At 41.7% G+C, this 20,838-nt stretch overlaps 1 long non-coding RNA gene across 1 annotated transcript in view; it reads right to left on the bottom strand.

Moving 5' to 3' along the window:
- Nucleotides 1–1,052: 1,052 nt before the first annotated feature.
- The window catches only part of LOC147602125 (uncharacterized), an 89,158-nt gene continuing 69,372 nt past the window's right edge, over nt 1,053–20,838 (bottom strand). The window contains exons 2-3 of the long non-coding RNA XR_015259334.1: nt 17,709–17,760; nt 1,053–1,187 (exon numbers count right to left, since the gene is read on the bottom strand). This is a non-coding gene — a long non-coding RNA (uncharacterized LOC147602125). The remainder of the gene's footprint in view (nt 1,188–17,708; nt 17,761–20,838) is intronic.

Here is a 20,838-nt window from a genome sequence, read left to right as displayed (position 1 = left end):
CTAATAAGTACTTTAACACATGCTCCAGGGGAAGAGTGCTCCCAAGAAAGGCACACTGTAGCCCTAAGCAAAATGTGACAAACATGAGATTCAAAGTCACTAGGAGCCAAGCGGAATTAATCCTTATGTTCAGAGATCAATAGTTTATTAAGGCTGTTACAGCTCTATCCTACCTATACCATGGCCTACACAGCCTGTTCTGAGAGAATGCAAACTAAGAAAGGTGTTAAATACTTTTAGTTCAGAGTTGGAAAAACAACTTAATCAGAATCAGAAACCTATGGTTCAGTAAAAGCAATGCCAAACTCAACTATAAGCCTATATGCTCTCAATAACCATGTTCTAAGATTTTGGGCTAGATCAATTTATTTTTTCAGCAAGTGTTACTAAATTTTGTAATGAAAGCACAAGATTATTTGTAAGCTTTTTTTTTTCCCATACTTGTAATGTGGAGGTAAGGAATCCACCGTGTTCCACAGGAAAGTAAAACAGAATTGCAACAACCACAGCAGAACAAAATGGGAAATAATTTCCTGAGACATTTTCAAGAAATACCGTCCTTAGCTCTTTGATGAGCATGGCTTAGGGGGACTCTGAAAACACGAGGAGTTCTCTGACTTCAGCTTGGCAGAACGTTTCTGTGCCTGTTTAGCTGCACACTCTGGCTCTGCAGCCCCATTATGTCCTCAGCCCTGGACTGTGGCACAAAAAGCTGCAACTGTATTTCTATAGCCTCCACTCTGTATCTGTAACACCTAGAGCTGACTCCAGGGTAACATCAGGTACAGGTAATGTATACCAACTGCACCTAGACCTTAAATCTAATTAATCTGGTGTGTTTCAGCTAAGCATCTGGAAGTATTTCTCCTCTCTGACTGCTCAGTGAAATTCATTTTAACCAGCCAGTCAAAAGAGGTGATTAACCTGCTGTATTTAACACTGATGTGGCCTCACCTTGAGTACTGTGTGCAGTTCTGGGCCCCACAAATTAAGAAGGATGTGAAGGTCCTTGAATGTGAGGAGGGTAACAATGCTGGTGAAAGGGCTGGAAGGTATCTTCTCTGAGAAGCGGCTGAGGACTCTGGGTTTGTCTAGTTTGGTGAAAAGGAGGCTGAGGGGCAACCTCAGCTCTCTACAGCTTCCTGAGGAGGTGAAGTGGAGATGGAGGTGTTGATCTCTTCTGCTACCTGGTACCCAATGATAGGATGCATCAGAATGTTTCAAAGCTGCATCAGAGGTTTAGACTGGACGTTAGGAAACATTTCTTTAATGAGAGGGTGGTCAAACACTGGAACTTCAGTCAGGTCAAACACTCTAGGCTTCCTAGAGAGGTAGCCAACGCCAGAAGCCTGTCAGTGTTTAAGAACCATTGGGACAATGCCCTCAATAACATGCTTTTGGTCAGCCCTGAAGTGGTCAGGCAGTTGGACTAGGTGATCGTTGTAGGGTTCCTTCCCATTTAAATATTCCATTCTATTCTAATTTTACATCTCAGCACTAAATAGTAATATATCTGATACAATCTTCACCACCGTTTAAAAAGAACTAAATCAAGACTGGTTAATCCAAACTTACTTAAAAGTAAGTTTTGCAGACATAACCGAGGCAAACCCAGGAATCTCCAGAAGTCTGAGTTCAAAGCAAAGCAGGAGGGAAGGTTAGCAGATACTGCGGCTTGCTCTCCAGGCAGGCCCTGCTCCTGATCTCACCAGGATTTCATGAGAGAGCATGGCTGAACCCAGCTCCCACCCTGAGCCACCCTGGTGAGAGGGCTGCTGCAGCGCAGGTGGGCACAGCCACTACATCCCTCCAGGAGGCTCCCCCAGCAGCGCTGGCGTGGCCCAGCCTTGGCACAGCCATGCTGCACAGAAGTGCCTGCCACATTACACCAAAGTGCCTGCACTCACAGCTGAGCTCCCTGAGCCCAGAAATGCTTCCCAGGGCCTTTTCTTATGGCTCCCTGCTCCCAAAAGCTCTCTCCCAAGCCTAAAACCTTGCAGAAGATAAGTTGTTCCTGATTATTTTTCTTCTTATCCCCCTGCATCCCTGCCGGGAGCAAAGGACAGGTTTGGTCACTAACCTTTCTATTCACCATCGGCAATAGCTCATCCCACGCTCCGAAACTGTGGGCGGAGGTCAGCAGGCAGCAGCACTGTCCTGCTGGAGGGGCCCAGGAGAAGGGCTGGTGTGTGGGAAGCAACCCTGCTGCCACATGGTATGTGTCATGGAGTGGGAAGGGACCCCTGCTGCGGACCTCCCATTAACCTCCAAGAGCCTCAGCACTGAAGACCGATGTCATCTTACAAGCAGGCGACCCCTGAGAGGTCCCTGCTCTGGAGATGCATCCTCGTACCCAGGGGACATAAGGTGAGGACAACCTGCCAGCAAGCAGGCCATCCCTGCCACCTCTCCCAAGGCTGCACACACCTCCCACCTGTATTTCGAGTGGACACCCGCACAGCCGTACAGGAGGATTTGGCTTCACTCAGGTAATACTACGAACACACAAATGCAAACCGAAACATCCCACGCAACAAATATTCTCGTTATTATTAGAATGGTGAGGTCAGCTTCTGCATTGACTGCAAAACTGCAGTTGTTCAAAGACCGACAGAGCATCCAACTACACAAAGGTGCATGGAAATTACACTTAGGCATAAGGTACTTTCTTATTTGAGCCACGGAACAGAAAGCATGTTCACAGCTGGAATTTGCTTTGGCAGTGGATCTTTATTTGCTGAATTAGTGAGTGCCTGAGTTGTGTAACGTTCTCAGAACAAAAATTAGATAGCTACAGAAAAGAGCCACCACATCAACACATCCCAGCTGTCAACACACATATCTCCTTTTTACAATTTTTTCAGAGATATCATTTTCTTCCCTCACAACAAATCCTATCTTTTTTTTTTTTAAAAAAAAAAAAAGCTAATCAAAAACAGAGGCTTAGTAAAGTTCTCAGGATGGCAAAAAAAAAATATTTCCTCCCTCCAAAACTATTATTTGTCTTTAAACTTCAGCTTTCTTTTTTTTTTCCACAATACCGTTCATGAGGATTTCCTTAGCAGATGGTAGGTGCCAGAAACAACTTCTGGGTTATGGAAAACTGTCATCTGCACTAAGCAACCAGAGAAAATAAGATTCCTGTCTTGCAGCTACAGCCATATCACACAGCTATATCAATAAGCTCAGAGTTTATTGAGTATAATAGGGTCTGTATGCTTGCTTGTGTCCAAACATGTATGTTTACAGGACTGTTATAAATTTGCATGACACCAAAGCTACATGGAGAAAAAAAATACACTTCTTGGCTAAACTGTGATGGGCCAAAAACTGAGTCTTTTTATATGCAAAATCTGCAGGCCACCAATACTTGTATTCTCATTCTGCTGTGCCATAAGGGTACCATTATCACTTAAGCCACTGGGAAACTATCACCCCTTCATACATCCCTGTTTTTGTCATTGCTATCACTTTTGTAATTTTTGTCAATTCCAGTGTCCACCACATCATACGTTTGGCAAGTTTACCAATGCAATAAATAAAATCAACCTAGTACAAACATTTATTCTATATAATTGTGTGGATATGTATAGACTTAGACTCCTGCAGTGTATACAAGCTTTTGACACGTTTTCTGACATCCCTTATTCTTATCATAAAGCCGTCTTCTTAGCAGTCACTTTGCTTGTGTTTTTGCCAACTTCCAGTAACATTGAAGCACATCGCCAAGAAGAGTCATACAGTGTAAGTTAGTCTCATATCCACAGATAATTCATCATACAGTCTTTGTGAAATGCAGAGAACATTATCGTAAATGGAATAACACTACACACTCTCTGGCAAATAGAAGCAAACTACAAGACCTGTTAACCATTGATCTTTTGAGGTACACTTGACAGGCGGTACAAAAAGCTGACACTGATACAGACATCAAATGGAATATGTTTAAAGGTGGCCAGATCAAGTAACAAGCGAAGCGTTTTGTGACATTAGGATGAGCACAGGTTTCTGAGGGCACAGAAGTATTGACAGCACAGTAATGGGATTAACTTATTTGTGTCAAAAACATCATCCCTATGTGCCAAGCCACTTGAGCTAATCTGAAGCAATCTGCTTTAAACCACCAGACGCAAGCCAAAAGTCTTCCAAGGCTCCAAGTTAAATTTCTTTCGAGAGCAGTGGCAAACCCTTGAAACCTAGTCCCATGCAAGAAGGGTACGTGCGACGTTGCCTGAGGGGGTTGCAGAGACCCCAACTCTGGAGACCTTCACAAGCCTGTGAGAGAGATTAGTTAGGAGCAGCACAACTACAGCGGATCTTGGCTTCATCAGGGGCTTTCAGACACTCTGAGGTGTGATCCTCTGACCATCAAATTCAATGGTTAAAGGTAGTTTTGTGATAAATTTTCTTCTGAGAAGAATTATAACTAATAGCACGGAGGTTTGCTCTCCACCCTCATCTAACTAAAATCAAACTCAGGTTCAATTGCTTCCTGGGAAATGGACACTAAAGTTTCAGCTGAGAGAGGTGGTGGATGCCCCACCCCTGGAAACATTCAAGGCCAGGCTGGGTGGGGCTCTGAGCAACCCGATCTGGTTGGAGATGTCCCTGCTCCTTGCAGGGGGGTTGGACTAGATGACCTTTGAAGGTCCCTTCCAACCCAAACTATTCTGTGATTCTATGATTCTAAAAAGGGCTTGTAAAGTTCTCACTTAATCTCCCATTTAAACCATTTGCCTGAACTCAACTGCTTGAGGACGAAAACATACAATGTAAATAAAACACAGGGAAATACAGGAAAAAAAAAATCCATCTTTTATTTCTTTCCTTAAATTTTTTAATTGTTTATGGCCCTGAAATACCTGATGTGTGACAGGAGAATGACATTGGAGTATTTCCAAAACTATATTGAGTTAATGACCTGCTTCAGCATGGTGGAGATGGTAGCAAAGCAAAAATATCCAGTAAACATTTGTGATGATTCAGCAAATAAGGCTGACAAAGCTGAAATGAAGCTAATTCAAGAAGTATTTAAGATGTTCTTCCTGGAAAAATCCCTCTGCCCTGATTGGGGATTTTTTATTACTCTCTATGTGAATGGACTTAGAAAAAATATACACAGTAAAGTTTTAAATACCCAACCCAACACTTGGAGGCACACATAATCACCACACATCCGTCACTTAATCTCCCATTTAAACCAATTTGGTTCATATAATCTACATAAGATGTGTATTAAACAAGGATGAGAGCAACACAATTCAGCTGTTCTTAAAGTAAGAAGCATTTTAGCCTAGCAACAGAATAAACAGCATATCCTATCCAAATGGTTGAGTTCATCAGCTCAGCAGAGGTCTGTGCTATGATTTAAGAGGACTGGATAAAGTAGCACACTCTGGGCTCCAGGTCTTAGCCAGAAATGTACAGAGCATTGCTCTGTACCCAGAATTTATAGAAATTTTTCGCCAGACAAGCATCCACCAGTTCCCTAGACGAAGGTCATGGCTGATCTTGGGCCTTGGCACAAAAAGAAAGCTGTCCGCTGTATCTGGGCTTCAAAGCTCTTTTTTCGCTGGTTGCATCAGAGGGGGTTAAACAAAAGCTAAACGTATACTCTACACTTCAATGTCTGAATATCTGGTATTTAGTTCAGTTAAAACAACAAAAACAAAACCAAAACTTTTTCCTACAACACATCTTCATTCATAAAACAAAACATTATGCTCCTCCATCATCTGTCTTGAGAGCCTGAAAACTTTAATAAGGTTCTTGTGACACAAACTTTGAAAGCAAAACTGTTCAGTGAGCAGCAGAAGTACCAAAGCACAGCAACAGATTAATTTTCACCCAAGGAATTGTTGTACAACCCATCCCCATCTCCAGTTCATGTAGGAACCTGAGCAAGTAACAGTAAATTCAGATTTGAGAAACATTTCTGCCAAGTTTCAGTGTTCCAGAGCACTTAAAGCAAAACAGTCAACAGGTTAAATCCTATGTTTCCCATGATGTGTGGTATTCCAGTCGATTACAATAGAAAAATTGTTTCATTTGAAGTCTCATTAGTTATTAACACAGATACAAATTAATTTATGCCTTCCGCAACTGGAACATAAGCTGAGATATTGACCCCGACACAGATATTTGGGCTGTTCACCTCCTTCATAACAAACTGGTTTTAAAAGCCTAAAGATCACCCTGTAATGTATTTCATGTATGTTTAACATATTTCATAAGCAGAGTAGGAGCACAGATTACACTTCCATAATTGCACTGTAAAAAAAAAATGCACATACTTTTAGTAAAATACTCAGATAAGGGTCAACGAGATGAGTAGTTGTATATGGTGAAATCACTACAAAATCATCTTCTGGATTAGAAGCACTTCATGAGGAAATTGGTTTGCAATGTTTTTCCATCACTGTCTTAGGGCAACATCTGGCATTTCTGACCGCTCTTATGTTCAGATTCTTTGGCTTCATTCTTTGTGACCAAGTATTATTAATATGCATCTTTTACTTTTAAAATAAATTATCTTGCTGTTAAATATATGTTTGGGTACACATATGTGCGTGTCTGGAAAATATGTATGTATGTATATTGTATGCTTATGTGTAAATGTGTATACAGACATAGTTTCATGCCATCTTGTCCTCTCTTCAAATCTGTAAAATGCTTTTACACCTCACCCTAAGGCCTTAGGAACTGTCTTGAATTTTCCTAATAAATATTTCTCCTCTTCTGGATTTCCCTCATGGGAAAAGAGACTATCAGCCACCAAATTTGGCAGGCATTCAAATTTATAAATTGCAACCATAAGAATTCCTTGCAAATCTCTATGCAAAATCCTAGGCACTTTTTCCAGCCAGGTGAGCAGGGAGCTCTGGAAGCTGTGGTGAGCAGGTGAAGCACATGTGGAGGAACCTTTGATAGAGCACTGAGGGTTTGGAATTATCTCCAAAAGCTGAAGAGAAGAAGTAATCTCTAAATCCAGCCCTCTAGCAGCCTAACCCTAGCAGTGCACTGAGACACGGAAATTTTCTCCAGCAACTGCTTGCGGATAATTGTCTTAATCTTCTGCTGGGCCCACTTCTTTCTGAAAACAGGAGTCTCCCTCTCTTTAACATAGATAGAGAAACCACTGAGGGAAGGTGGGGTAAGCACTGTCTGAGCAAAAGAGCCATCCTGGACTGAGGAGATCACAAGAGGCCAGAAATGCTGGTGATGTAGGGCAGGGCTAAGGGGAAGGCAGCATATCCTCACATTGCACTTGCTCAGATCAATGCACGAGAAAAAGAGCTGATGAGGAAGTTCATCAAGTAAAACACACTGGTTTACTCCTCCTCCAGAAGAAATACTCAGTGCCAGCAGTGTTATGGGCTAGTGAACTTCCTTCTCATAAAGGAGATAGAGCTGGTAAAATGTGTTCCCCTCATCACCCATGGGAAATCATCACGCCCTAATGAAAACTGGTGCTATTTATGCCTGGCATCATAAACAGCGACAGGAGAATGCTGGATAAAAACACATTGTTTCCTTTTTGCTCAATCTCTCCTGTGTATTTGTACCAACACAGCAAACATTAGCCTGCGAAGAGGCTCCTTCTTGAGCACCACCGCAAGAGCAGCAGATCCCACTTCCGAAACCCACAGGCCAGGTTTTGACATGGAAGAATGGAAAATGAGGTTTGCATGAGGGCTAATGTGAGGACCCTGAAAGCCACACGGTGTTCACTCGACGGCCTGCTCATTGTCACCACGCCATCTGCAGCACTGAGCTATGGAAATTACAGTGCTGCTTGTGAACAGCCAACAGTGTAACGCCACAACGACAAGCCCGTTTGCTTATAGAGAGAAGTCTTCAAAATAGTGAATTGTAAAATATTGCTTCAAGTTTGCTATGTAAGAGATTTTAATTTCTTTCTACTTTTTTTTTTTGTGGGGGTGGGGGGGGAGATTCTGTGTATGTTTAGATAAAATACAACAGGAGGAAATGTTTACAGAATGAGAATCTTGAATCAAGACTTCACATACCACATTTCACGTAAGAAACTTCATCTTTTGTTCCTGAGAAGGTACACACAAATCCCAAATCAGAGAATGGTTAGGGTTGGAAGGGACCTTCAAAGGTCATTTAGTCCAACCCCCCTGCAAGGAGCAGGGACATCTCCAACCAGATCAGGTTGCTCAGAGCCCCGTCCAACCTGGCCGTGAACAACCCCAGGGATGGGGTGTCTACCACCTCTCTGGACAGCCTGTTACAGTGTTCCACCATCCTCATTGTAAAAACCTTTTTCCTTATTTCCAATCTGAATCTACCTCCCTCTAGTTTAAAACCATTACCCTTCATCCTATCACAACGGGCCATGCTAAAGAGTTTCTCCCCATCTTTCTTATAAACCCCCTTTACACACTGGAAGACCGCTATGAGGTCTCCCCAGAGCCTTTTCTTCTCCAGGCTGAACAACCCCAAGCCCCTAGATGATTATGACTAACTCACCTGCAAACCTTCCCTCATGCAGAGCAACTTCAGGCGCAGTCCTGCTTTCACTTCACCTTTCCTTTCCCATCCTACATCTGCTATGACCAGTTTGACCAGTAACCATCTGGGCAGGCAGCACAGCTTCAGAAGGGATCTGGCAATACCTTTGCTGCTCATCAACTTTTTCTCCCAACTTTTGTGAAAGGGAACATAAGAAAATTCTCAACTGCCAACATTTGCTATAATCAATTAAAAATTAATGTGCAGATAGTTCAAATCCACCCAATTTAATTTTGAATGGCACTAAAACTCAGCAAGCCTCTGCTTGGAAACTTTCAGTGCCTTTCCCATTCAGGCACTGTTGGGACAATATGAAATCAAAAAAGCACACAAGTTGCAAAGACAGCATGCTCAAATTAATCTTACCCTCCCTTACTAAGCTCCTCTGGAAAAAAAAACCACTAACTCATTTCAGGTTTGAGTATTCTGAATCTAAAACAGCTCTTATCTTAACTTGCCTCTGTGAGATTTACAAATGAGAAAAGAACAAATAAGGAGTAATTTAAATTTTAATTTAAAACCCCTCCATTTGCTTATCCCTTATCAAACTGCCAGCATTTTTCCTGCTAACAATGAGCCAAGTGTCATGGGCACAGCACAGCCCCCTACCACAAACCAAGTAATCTCTTTCATCTAAAACCCTGATCCCTTTAATAAACAAAATACGAAAAGGCAGTCAAAATTACGCTCTGGCTTTATGAAAGAAGCAGGGAAATCCTCAGAGCACAATCCCCTACTTGTTATTTTCACAGCCCACGTGACCCAAAGTCATTCTGAAGGATAAAAAGACAGAGGCTGCCACCAGATCTCTGCCATGATTTTTCCACAGTTCCCAGCCTTAGCCCATCTGTTATGCAGTGGCCACATGAATGGCATGTGTCAAGAGAGTCATCACTGTGCAAACTGCCCAAAGAAATCAACCAGCCAACTTCCTTTTGCTTCCATGGCTTCAGCAATTGTTGCTGAGCCGGCCACCATATGGTGAATAATTAGTTTTTCGACCCCACTCTAGAAAAATGTTCGCTCCATTGCTAGGCATTAGCAATATGTGTGGTAATGAACAGCAGATGATGAATGCCTATACATTAACAAAAGTTGAGATTTTCGGGCAGCAAGCTGTGCTCACTGCAAGAATCCCGATGACTCTTAAGGCACCAAGTGATGGATGGCGGCAAGCCATGGCTGAAAAGTACAATTCAACCAAATTTCTCCTTTTCTCAAACACTAAAGCAATTTTGCAATAAACCATCCTGCTCCTCTCATCTTGCCGCTCCCTTTCTTAAAATGATTAATTTGAGCCACATAAAGGATTGGCAATATAGAGCTCTCAAACAGACGTCTTCTGTTCCCGGGCAATTGAGGTGTATTGTGTAAATAGCCAGGACGCAGGTTCCTCCACACTTCTCTTTGTCTGAGTCCTCGATGCATATGAATTTATACTGAATACCTGCAGTGTGCAAGCCCCTTGAAGAGTCAGTCCCAGACCTCTGAGCAAACACTCACCTCCAAGGACTGAGGCTGGTAAATATGTCTGATGGTTCCATCAAATGGACTTAAAAGCTCAGCTAAGACCTCTAAGCACATTTCGCTCCCTGAAGTGATTTTTTTTTTCTAGCCCTCTAATTAAAAAGAGATCTTACCTACATTCCTGTATAGGATGAAATATTCCCATACTGTGCAGATATCATGAACTGATGATCACATTCAGGAAAGCGGATGGTTCGGGTTATTGCCTGTCATTAATAAAGTCTCAAATGCACCCCAAAGCCATTTAAAAATAAAAGTGACTATTTACAAACAGACCTGTAAGACATCAGCTACTGCTGTTGGGAACACCTACAACTCTGGCATATACGTTGTGTGCAGTACAGACATGCACATTTTAATATGCATCAGAATTATAACAAATTAGGCAAAAGCTACTCTTCAGAAGACAGGTGACAGTACAGGCAGCCCAGACACCTCAGTTTCCTTCATGTAGATTCAGTGGTGAAAGAGCAAACCCAGGTGTGCAGCCCAATCCCCATACAGATCCTGCCGTTGTCACTGCCAAACCTCAGGTAAGTCAGGTAGTTTTTTCTCAAGAATATCCCAAATTTTGAACACAGCTAACATGCATGGGCAGTGATGATGGTTTGATGTTCTCTTACATTTTTATGAACAGAAAGTGGTTGCAGATTTAGCTCCTTTTGGTGTCGTCCCAGGCACTGATTGTTCCATATAATTTGTGTGAGAGTATCAAACAGAGAAATCATCTGACAGCTGAATGCTCCACTAAATCTTGTTGATAGCAGTTGTTAGCACAAGCAGGAGTTCATCCTGTTTATTTGAAATACTGGTACTGCCTACAGAAAAGTGGATTTCATCTGCACCCTTTCCCTTTCTATTATTCTTTTAATTCTCTTTTCTTCACTACCTGCACGAGTTTAAAGTTTGCAGGAAGGCAGCACCAGAGAATTATAAAGGTAATCTAACTGATCCCATAAGTTCCTTGGTAGCACCTCACTAGAGCAAACACTCACACATTTTAGATATGACCAGCTTCTTTCAGTGGACCTTTCCGAGTGGTTTGGACATTCTGGGGATAGTATTTTAATTTTGATTAACAGGTAGCAATGACATACAAAGAACACAGAGCAGAATTATCCTTACTCAGCAAAAGGTGGAGTGCCAGGACTCAGGTATGAAGCTCTGGTCTAGTTGCCAGGCCAAGCTTGAGATCAAGGTTGGCAACTCCAAAATACAGTTTTGTGATTCACAAACTTGCAGGCAAAGCTGGTTTAAGACATTCTTGTCCTCTCTGCTTATCTGTGCTACTGCCTTCAAACTGCTTCCACCACATTCTCACCTGTGCCTGATCATATAAATATTCTGTGTTAAAAAAAAAAAAAAAAAACTTTAAAAACACAAAACAACTTGTAACTCCAGAGCCCAACCAGTAATTAGCTGGGCCACGAGTTGTGTTATGGAAATTACCAGCATTTGAAATAAAGGTTGCCTGTGCCAATAGGTATGTCTAGTAACAACATATTTGGCCAAAGTATTAGGCAGTTATTCCATTCTTTACATTAGTAGCATTTTTACATACAAAAAAAAATACACTGAGAAAATAGAACAAGTTACCTTTAAGTATTCCAAGGTCTGAGAAGTTTTGTATTTTATTTAAATGAAATTCTGATTCTTTATGCTCAAATTGATACCATTTGTATCCAAGTCACTATCTAATTCCCTGTAAAATTATTTGCCTGGTAAACAAATATCCATTTTAAAATACAGATTATGACTAAAAGAAGGTGAATCTTCAGGAAGATTATGGTCCACCAGCTTTGATTGTAGTTGAGATAGTATTTCCAATTAAATTCTTCCCTTGCTCAGGTAAGACTATACTTCCCAGAGTTACAGGATTTTAAATAACACAAGGAAAGTTTTTCACCTTTTTTAAATTGTTCAAAGAGAGATATCCATCGTCTTGTGGATGTCACATCTGCTGGCCATGACTTGTCATAATGGATATTTTAGTGTCCCTAACAAGTAGGCACAGTTTATCTCTTCACTTTGTGACACAGCCAGTTTTCCAGCACAAGTAGAACACTGGACTACACTATCTGCCCACTGTCACAGAAATGTTTCTAAAAATCTGACTACGTAAAGCATCCAGTCAGGATGTAGCTGTAGAGCAGCTACAAAAGCTAATTGTTTTAACCATGTTTTCCTGTATTACTCTCAAATTTCCAATCCATTTCTGAAGAATGGATATCGATATAATTTTTTTTTATCACCCTGGAAAACCACAAGGCAGACCAGGTTCTTTGCACCCCCTTTGCAAAGAGTGCTCTCCATGGCTGACCAGCACTGTGTGAAATTACAGAGGGCCAGAGAAGACCACAGAAGAGCCTGGGATCTTATAATCTTGCATGTCAACTGTAACAGGAAAGAGAAAAGTCAGTGATTTCAATGACGAGCAGTGTCTTGAGATGGTGGGTTTGGTACTACCTGTAGCACTCCACTGTGCTGTAGAGGGTTTGTAGACATGAGAGTGTCAGGTAAAAATAACACATTTGCACAAGTGGAACTGCAGCTCCGTTCTTGCTAACTAATTAAATTTAAAACTAGTGTGACACCATGAACACAGAACCTTTCATGCTATTTTATTGTCACTGTTCAGGTAGAACTAAAATTTAAATAAGGGTGCCTGGGAAATCTATGAATGTGATCCTTGTGAAAAGAATAGAAGGAGGAAGAATTAAGTACCTTTATTATCTTTACAGGAGAAAAATATTAAATCTGACTTTTAAAAAGAATAGCATAGACCCACAAGAAGACCAAATAAACCAGCTAGAGTATTTATAATGACCTAAAAGTTAAAAATATTCTCAGAATAATTGTAGGAAACACACACAAAAAAAAATGTGCAATCTAAAAAGTTCAGCCATTTTCCAAAAATCAGAGAGATGGAATTAAGATATTTTTAAAACATGCTCTGCAAATCTGTGGAATATCTTCTTCCGCTAGGCTGTGAAAAAAAAAAAAACATCCTTCAATTTCAAAAAGAATATCTTTAAAAGCCATTATGTAGTTGAATGATCTTAAAAGGCCGCATTGAGGCAGCCAAGACAAATTCCTGACATGCATTTCAATGGCACTGGTGCAGTGGCATTTATAGTAGTGTTCAAGATAAGCAGCAAGACTGTATACCTTTATTTTAATTTTTTGTGGTTTATTTCTCTATCTTTAGGATCATTCTAGTAGCTAAAGAATGCATCTGTCTAAAAGATACAGATTTTCTTAAGTATTTGTATTTAAAATACTGAAATACTTGCCTAAATAGAGAGAGGCCTTTGAAGCAAAAGGGCTAATACCTTTGCCCAGATGAATCCAAATTTTGCCAAAGAGGGCTATGCTGGCGACCTGCCAGGAGCTTTAAGATTGAAGCTAATTTGCATGAAATGGAGAAAAATTGCAGCTGCCCTCGGAATTAATGTGGAGACACAGACAGCCCCAATTGAGACAGAACATTGCACAATGGGATTTGTGAATACAAACATGCCACACTTCCTTCTTTAAGATGAAAGTAGCTATAGGCAACACAGTAAGTCTCCATGGAAGCTACTTAGATACCTTTACCCCACCTTTAAGGCCCAATGACCTCATTTCAAATCCAGGTGGGGCTTGTCACTAGACCACAAATGGAAATGAAAGTTGATTCCAGAAGACAACCACTTTCAGAAAAAATGCTTGAGCATAGGATTAAATCCCATTCAAATACACTCCCGGAAAAGAATACAACTCAACCCATCCTTAAAAGCACTTAAAAATTCCGTAATCAGGATCTCAAAAAACTCCTCCTAGCCATTCCTTGTTGTTACCATCAACACGTGGTAATATAGCTCAGGACCACATGAATCACTGAAGCTGGATACAGGATGCTTGCATATCTGCTCTGAATGACTCTTAATAAATTGCATCAGGTTGCTATCAGTTTGATCATACTGACAGTATTTCATGCTCTTCATATAAAATAACCTCTTAATGTTATTTTCAAGATTTCTACAAGATGTGTAACTGCTGTGTTTGCTTAATTTCTCAATTTAATAACTTACATACAGTTGTTACAACTTGCAATGGAGGAAAGACATAATGCATGAGGTTTTCATCATACTACTATACTACTACATCCTACACAATGTTAAGTGGTCTCTCAGAAACAGAAAAACCTGCTTAGTGACAGATGCGGAAGATGCGCGCACATAAGTACATCACAAGAAGTTAAATGTGCAAAGATAATCTCAAATGCTGAGCAGAAGGACACAGGCTGCAATCCTCAGTAACCAGAACTGGCATTATCAGCCAGTTCTCTTTATCATCAGTTTGATCTTGCTACATCCCTTCCAGAGGACAGGTTGGTTCCTTACTCCTGTGGCACACACTGCCTCAGAACAAAGTCCCAATGAAAATGCACTCTTCCCTTTCTTTTCTTGGCTGCAGCAATTAGCTTCTCCAGCACTCACCCTTGCACTGAAAACAATCATTGCTCCAGCAAGAGAGGCCATTTGCAGTACAGCAAATTGTTCACTTTTTGGCATGTATTACAGAGGATGCCAGGCTTCTCCTTTATTAAAGGAACACCCATCTTACCTGTGACTTAGATTAAGACTCTTCACTCCTCTCCCTCTTCTTCTTCTTTTTCCATACCACAATCTGCAATAGCTTTAATCCAGCCCTAACCAGATACTCCAATCTTGCTTTCCCTTGCAAGAGTTATTGCTACTTTTCTGTCATTTCAGGACTCATCCAATGATGAAGGACAAGGCACCCATGTAAGGTCACGGAGCAGAGACAGGTACACCTGCTTCTAAGGTAGATACCTAAAGCAGAGAGCAGGAATTGCCTGAGAAGGTGCTTATCTTTCTCTCCTGTCTATAAAAAGAGTTTGGACAAAAAAGATTAGTTTAGATCAGTTGCCTGACTTCTAGATAACTAAAGCATGGGAAGAAAAAAAATGACACATTAATCTAGAGAAATCAATGGAACAAGACAGAGCAACTACTGATTTCTGCTATCCTGTTTTCTTGCAGGACTCCTCTAGGAATACCCACATAACCACACTGCAGTCCTGCAACTGTTGGATATATCTCTACAGATGTGCAGCTTCTTGCTTTTTTCTCCCCTTGCTGGACTGGTGTTTCTGGTGGAGTGCCAGGGCTGCTGCAACATATGTGGGGGCTCTCCCTCTGCTGACCCACCAACTGCCCCATGCTCTGGAGCAGCACCCTCTCTGCCACAAGACACTGTACAAATGCTTCACAGCCCCTCACTCCAAGCACACCATGAGAAGCTCCTTAGGGGAATTCTACTCAAGCCTTTCTTTCGTAACCTGGACAGTTGGGATCTCTCCAGACTCACCAGACCACATCGTCAGTGGTCTACTTGTTACCCTGTTCTCTCCTTCCTGCTTGTAGAACAGATTTGCACTTCACCTCAAATCTTACTTGATTAGCTGAAGACATGGGACCCAGCAGTCCTTCCAAAAACTTCTGCTGGCAGGCCCAAAGTCACCACGTATCAGACCTTCGGCTGAATGATGAGAACAGCCTTGTAAGGTGTATTTGCTCCTCTCCTCCCATCTCAGCTCTTCCTCCTGAGCCCAGCTGGTATGCAGTCCTGAAACCACAATTTTATCCATCCCATACACTAGAAATCATGTGTTATGCTCCCAAGATTTATGAGGAAGGCTAAAAGCATCTGACATTAAACAAACAGTCCTAGTAATCAAAAGTTGGGGGCTAGTTTCTTTTTTGAGCTTTCAATTTGTATTTGGATTGCATATTCACATTTAATTCTGCTAGGAAGTCATTCCTTAACATTTTTCTAAAGGCTGATCCTTTTTAAAACCTGCATTTATAAAAGGAAAGCTATGTTTCTCCCACAATCACTTGCTATGGCCAGAAATTTGCTATAGTTCTTTAACCAGAGTGAAAAGCAGTTCTATGTTATTCTTTCCTTTACAAGCAATCAGGATAGCCAGAGCAAACCTTGGTTCTAGTCATTATGTACAAAATCTGCAGACTCTACAGCACATGTACACTAAAAATGCACAAATAACCTTCAGGTTAACTGCCCTGGACCAGCAGACAAAAGCCCTGCAGTGCACAAAAACACAAATCTAAAATTCAGGAGGTAATATGTCTGAGATCAAGGAAATATTTTGGAAGCCTGTGGAGCCAGCTGACTGTCCTTTCAATTTTGGGAGATGAGACTGACCTAAAGCTGGCTTGTGTTGTTCCTTCTGTGCTTGAGCACATTAACAGTTAACTTCTGGCAATAAGAACAAAGAAAATCACTGCAAGAATGCACTGAGGCAATGATTTTGCTGTTGTCTCTTTCAGCTACAGTGATGCATCAAATTAGTATTAAAAATCTGAAAAAAAATCATCTCACCACTCCCCTGCCAGCCCACCCAGAAATGTCTTTCATATGTCAGAACGAAACTTTCACGTCTTCTTTATATGAACTAATCTACTAAGTAGTAAATACTCAGTAGTTGTGAAATATGTCTCTAGTCAGATGCTGAAATATGGATTTAGAACCTAACCCAAGACAGTCAGTTAAGAAAATAATTTTATTTAGACCCCAAGTCTTAAAAAAAAAAAGCCCTAGTTCTCCAAAACATTAAACCTTGGGTTTATGAGGCTTTGCCTGAGGAGAGGCAGGATGCCTACTCTGTTACTGGTGGGAAATGTGATGACAGTATCAAGAGAAACACTTCTAAATGCTTTCATACAAGATCACAGGAGGTTAGATGTCATTTAGTCCATCCCCTGCTCCAAGACAATATCAGCTTTAGCTGTCCTAGTCCTGACAGATTTCTATCAAAGCTATTCTCAGAAATGATGAACACAAAGTATATATCCTTGCTGTTAAAAAAAAAAAAAAAAAGTCCAAACTAAATTCTGAGGCTGCAGTTTAAAAGTACTATGTCTTCCCTATCAGCCATGGACAGGAAGAATAAAATTACTCCCTTCTTTGCAGCAGTCTTTCATATTCTTGAAGAGTCTTCCCTTATTTGCCAAGACTGTTATCATCTCTTCTGCTCCAAAATGGGTACTATATCCTTCCTGCAGTCTGCCACCCAAGTTGACAAAACACTCCAGCCATCAGGGCAGAGTAAAATAGGCTCTGCCCTGCGCCTGCAGGGGATGCCACATTTCTTAAGCCATCATCTCCACCACTGCAAATTGTAGCTGTTCACCTGGCTGAACGGCTATGCAGTCAGTTTTGCACCCAGTCTATTCTAGAGTAACCTAGACTATAATTCTCTGGCTGCTTAGGAGAGTGTCATGTCAGGTGCTCTCTAAGTAAGCTTAGTAAGCTCAAAACATATGAAGTTTAACACTTCTCATCTAGCAACAGAAAGGAATATGCACATTTCATTTATCATGCAAACACTTGGGGGAAGGAAGTGTTTTCTTTCATCTTGGTAGATGAGAAATACCTTTGAATAAGGAAACATTACAGGAAAATAGACAGGTGTTTGCAGTACCTAGCACTCAGTGTTCCCACCTGAGGCAACCCTAACTCTACAGTTGTTGCTCGTGTTGGCAGTAGTAGTAATACAGTTAGGTATCATATACGACTCCCTTAAAACATATCATGTATATCAGTAGCCTTACCATATCATCAGGGACACTGCTTCTCCTTTCACCACAAGACTTTGGTCAGCACCTAAAAGATGAAAGGAAGATGTAAGAAACTTTATAGTGGATACTTCTGTGATACCAGTCCGTAGGGGAAAACGTTTCTATATTCATTATTAATGAATGGCACTTACCACAGAGTGGAAGAGCTGTATGTTTAAAATCCTGTTTATTAAGCAATTCTTCCCATGTCGTTACCCTATTTGCTTTCAGAATTTCTATGGAAGATTATGCTGCACAACCCTGAAATCACTTATCACCAATACATAATAATCCCAAAAAATATTTTAACGCTTTTGGCTACAAAAAAAAAGATAGCAGAAGAAGGTGCTCAGTACAATAAAACCACAGAAAAAAAAGTACCACAGTTTCTGTAATACACATGGTAGAAAAATGAATATTATGTAGTATGAATCAATTGTACAACATGATTCATAGGAGAATTTCTAAAATTCAAAGAACAAAGCAGGCTATATAAAAAGGAATCCTAGGCAAAGCAGATACACTATGAAAGTAAAGTAGGAGCTCACTGCAGGATGTCCTGCTGCTTGAAATTGGCCTCATCAGCCTAAAAGAGATTCATTTTCAGAGCAGCATTTGAAAAAAAAAAAGCCGGGTCACTGGTGGTGTAATGCTACAGTCAATCAAGTACCAGTCTCTGGCAGAGGGCAGGAAAGTTGGTCTCAGCAAAAGTAAACGAGGCACAGAGAGAAAAGGAGTCTGAAGAGCTGTATCCCATGAAGGTCAGAGGACACCAGAAGACTGAAATCAGTGGAGCTGGACCCTGGAGCATTCTGTAGTGGTGGGTGCAATATGACAGTCATCCAGCGCTGCAGCAGTGAGTGTGTAAATGGGATGTTGCAGTAGTGTGCCAGGACAGATGTGTGGGTAGGAAGGTAGGAACGGAAACAATTTAGGAATCCTGAGAAACAATGAGGAATAGAATGAGAAAGATGTTCCCCTGGCCACTTAAGATGTCTATCTCCATAAGGATACACAAACTCACTGTTTAAAAAATTACTAGGCTGGACTGATTTGTTATGGCACCTATATCCTTTATAACAGAAGGCCTAGGATAGACGATATTACTTCATATGCATGCTAAGTTACTATAACAGACCACGATTGCAATTTGTTAGGTTCAGTGTAACCCAAGTGTTCTGAAAGGTGGAACAGCTATGAGACTGAACTAACAGATAAAGGTCAAAATCTCTAATTACAGTGGACAAATAATAGGGTCTTATAGGGTGTCCTTGTATGTTTCTAAAACCTAGGTATGCAAAGTCATTAGCAGAATATTTTAGAAAGCTTTCAAATTATTTTTCATTAGGACTCTATTTTTACTACTGTATACTCAACTGTATACTGTATACTGGACAGTGGGATAGAGTGCACCCTCAGCAAGTTCGCCAACGACACCAAGTTGTGTGGTGCCGTCGACACGCTGGAAGGGAGGGATGCCATCCAGAGGGACTGTGACAGGCTGGAGAGGTGGGCCTGTGCCAACCTCATGAAGTTCAACCAGGCCAAGTGCAAGGTCCTGCACCTGGGTCATGGCAATCCCAGGCACGAATACAGGCTGGGCGGGGAATGGATTGAGAGCAGCCCTGAGGAGAAGGACTTGGGAGTGCTGGTGGATGAGAAGCTCAACATGAGCAGGCAATGCGCCCTTGCGGCCCAGAAGGCCAACCGCATCCTGGGCTGCATCAAGAGAAGCATGGCCAGCAGGTCGAGGGAGGTGATTCTCCCGCTCTACTCTGCCCTGGTGAGACCCCACCTGGAGTACTGTGTCCAGTTCTGGAGCCCCCAGCACAAGAAGGACATGGACCAGTTGGAGAAGGTCCAGAGGAGGGCCACGAAGATGATAAAAGGGCTGGAGCACCTCTCTTATGAGGACAGGCTGAGAGAGTTGGGGCTGTTCAGCCTGGAGAAGAGGAGGCTCCGGGGAGACCTGATAGCGGTCTTCCAGTACCTCAAGGGGGCCTACAAGAAAGATGGGGAAAGGCTGTTTAGTAGGGCCTGTTGCGATAGGACGAGAGGTAATGGTTTTAAAATAGAGGGGGGTAGATTTAGATTAGAAATTAGGAAAAAATTTTTTACGATGCGAGTTATAGAACACTGGAACAGGTTGCCCAGAAAGGTGGTGGAGGCCCCATCTCTGGAAGCGTTCAAGGCCAAGCTGGATGAGGCTCTGAGCAACCTGATCTAGTTGGGGATGTCCCTGCTCCTTGCAGGGGGGTTGGACTAGATGACCTTTGAAGGTCCCTTCCAACCCTAACCATTCTATGATTCTATGATTCTATGATTCTCAACCCTATTAGTGATAAACACATCAAAAAAACTTCAAGAACATTCTACTCGTTAAAAAGAAGTCATTTTGCACCTCTGAAATTTACTCCATTAGGGTCATCCAGGGACCCCAATGCTTCCTGTTTGCAAGGTTTAAATCTTCAATTTTAGCTCTGCTAAACCCTGAGATTTCAGACCTTTAACCTACCTATAAGACAAGATTGATTACTACTTATCCTATGTCCTGGATTAATGAAAAGAAGTGAGGGCCTACAGCAGAGGAAGGGGTCAGCCTCACATTTACGAGGCAGAAAAGGATGCTTTTTGGACAGCAGATGTTGGAAAAAATACATAGCGCTTGAATCAGTGCACAGAAGCTGAGTTGAACAGTCAGGTGCTGGACGCTGGCAGCTTTTCACACGGCTTCACAAAGGCTAACATTAGCATGTATTTTCATGTGTGAGTCTATATTAGTGAAAAGTGTGAGTTTGTACCTCCCGAGTCACTCCTGCGTGTGAAAGCTGTTAAAGGTAAGGGTTTTTCTGAAGTCGGCCCCTGCCCACCAGCTCCACTCTCCATCCAGTAACTGAAATGACCCACAAAAGCGTTCCACAAAAGCAGCTGAGAGCGTTCCACATGTGCTGCCTGCAACACTCTCTGCAGAACTAAATAGAAACACAATGGAAGAAAAAAAAGCAGGGGTTTTAAACTCTGTGTATTTCAGGCAGATAGGAACGCTAGCACAGGGCTTAGTACGCAGACAAATCTGCAGTGCATGATCCATGGGGAAAAACTCGAGCAGCATACCTTATAGAGG

The sequence above is a fragment of the Chlamydotis macqueenii genome, chromosome 1 (genome assembly GCF_036417535.1).
Source record: "Chlamydotis macqueenii isolate bChlMac1 chromosome 1, bChlMac1.mat, whole genome shotgun sequence".
Taxonomy (NCBI): domain Eukaryota; kingdom Metazoa; phylum Chordata; class Aves; order Otidiformes; family Otididae; genus Chlamydotis; species Chlamydotis macqueenii.
Note: the sequence above shows the minus strand (reverse complement) of the source record. Positions and strands in the feature narration are given on the sequence as shown.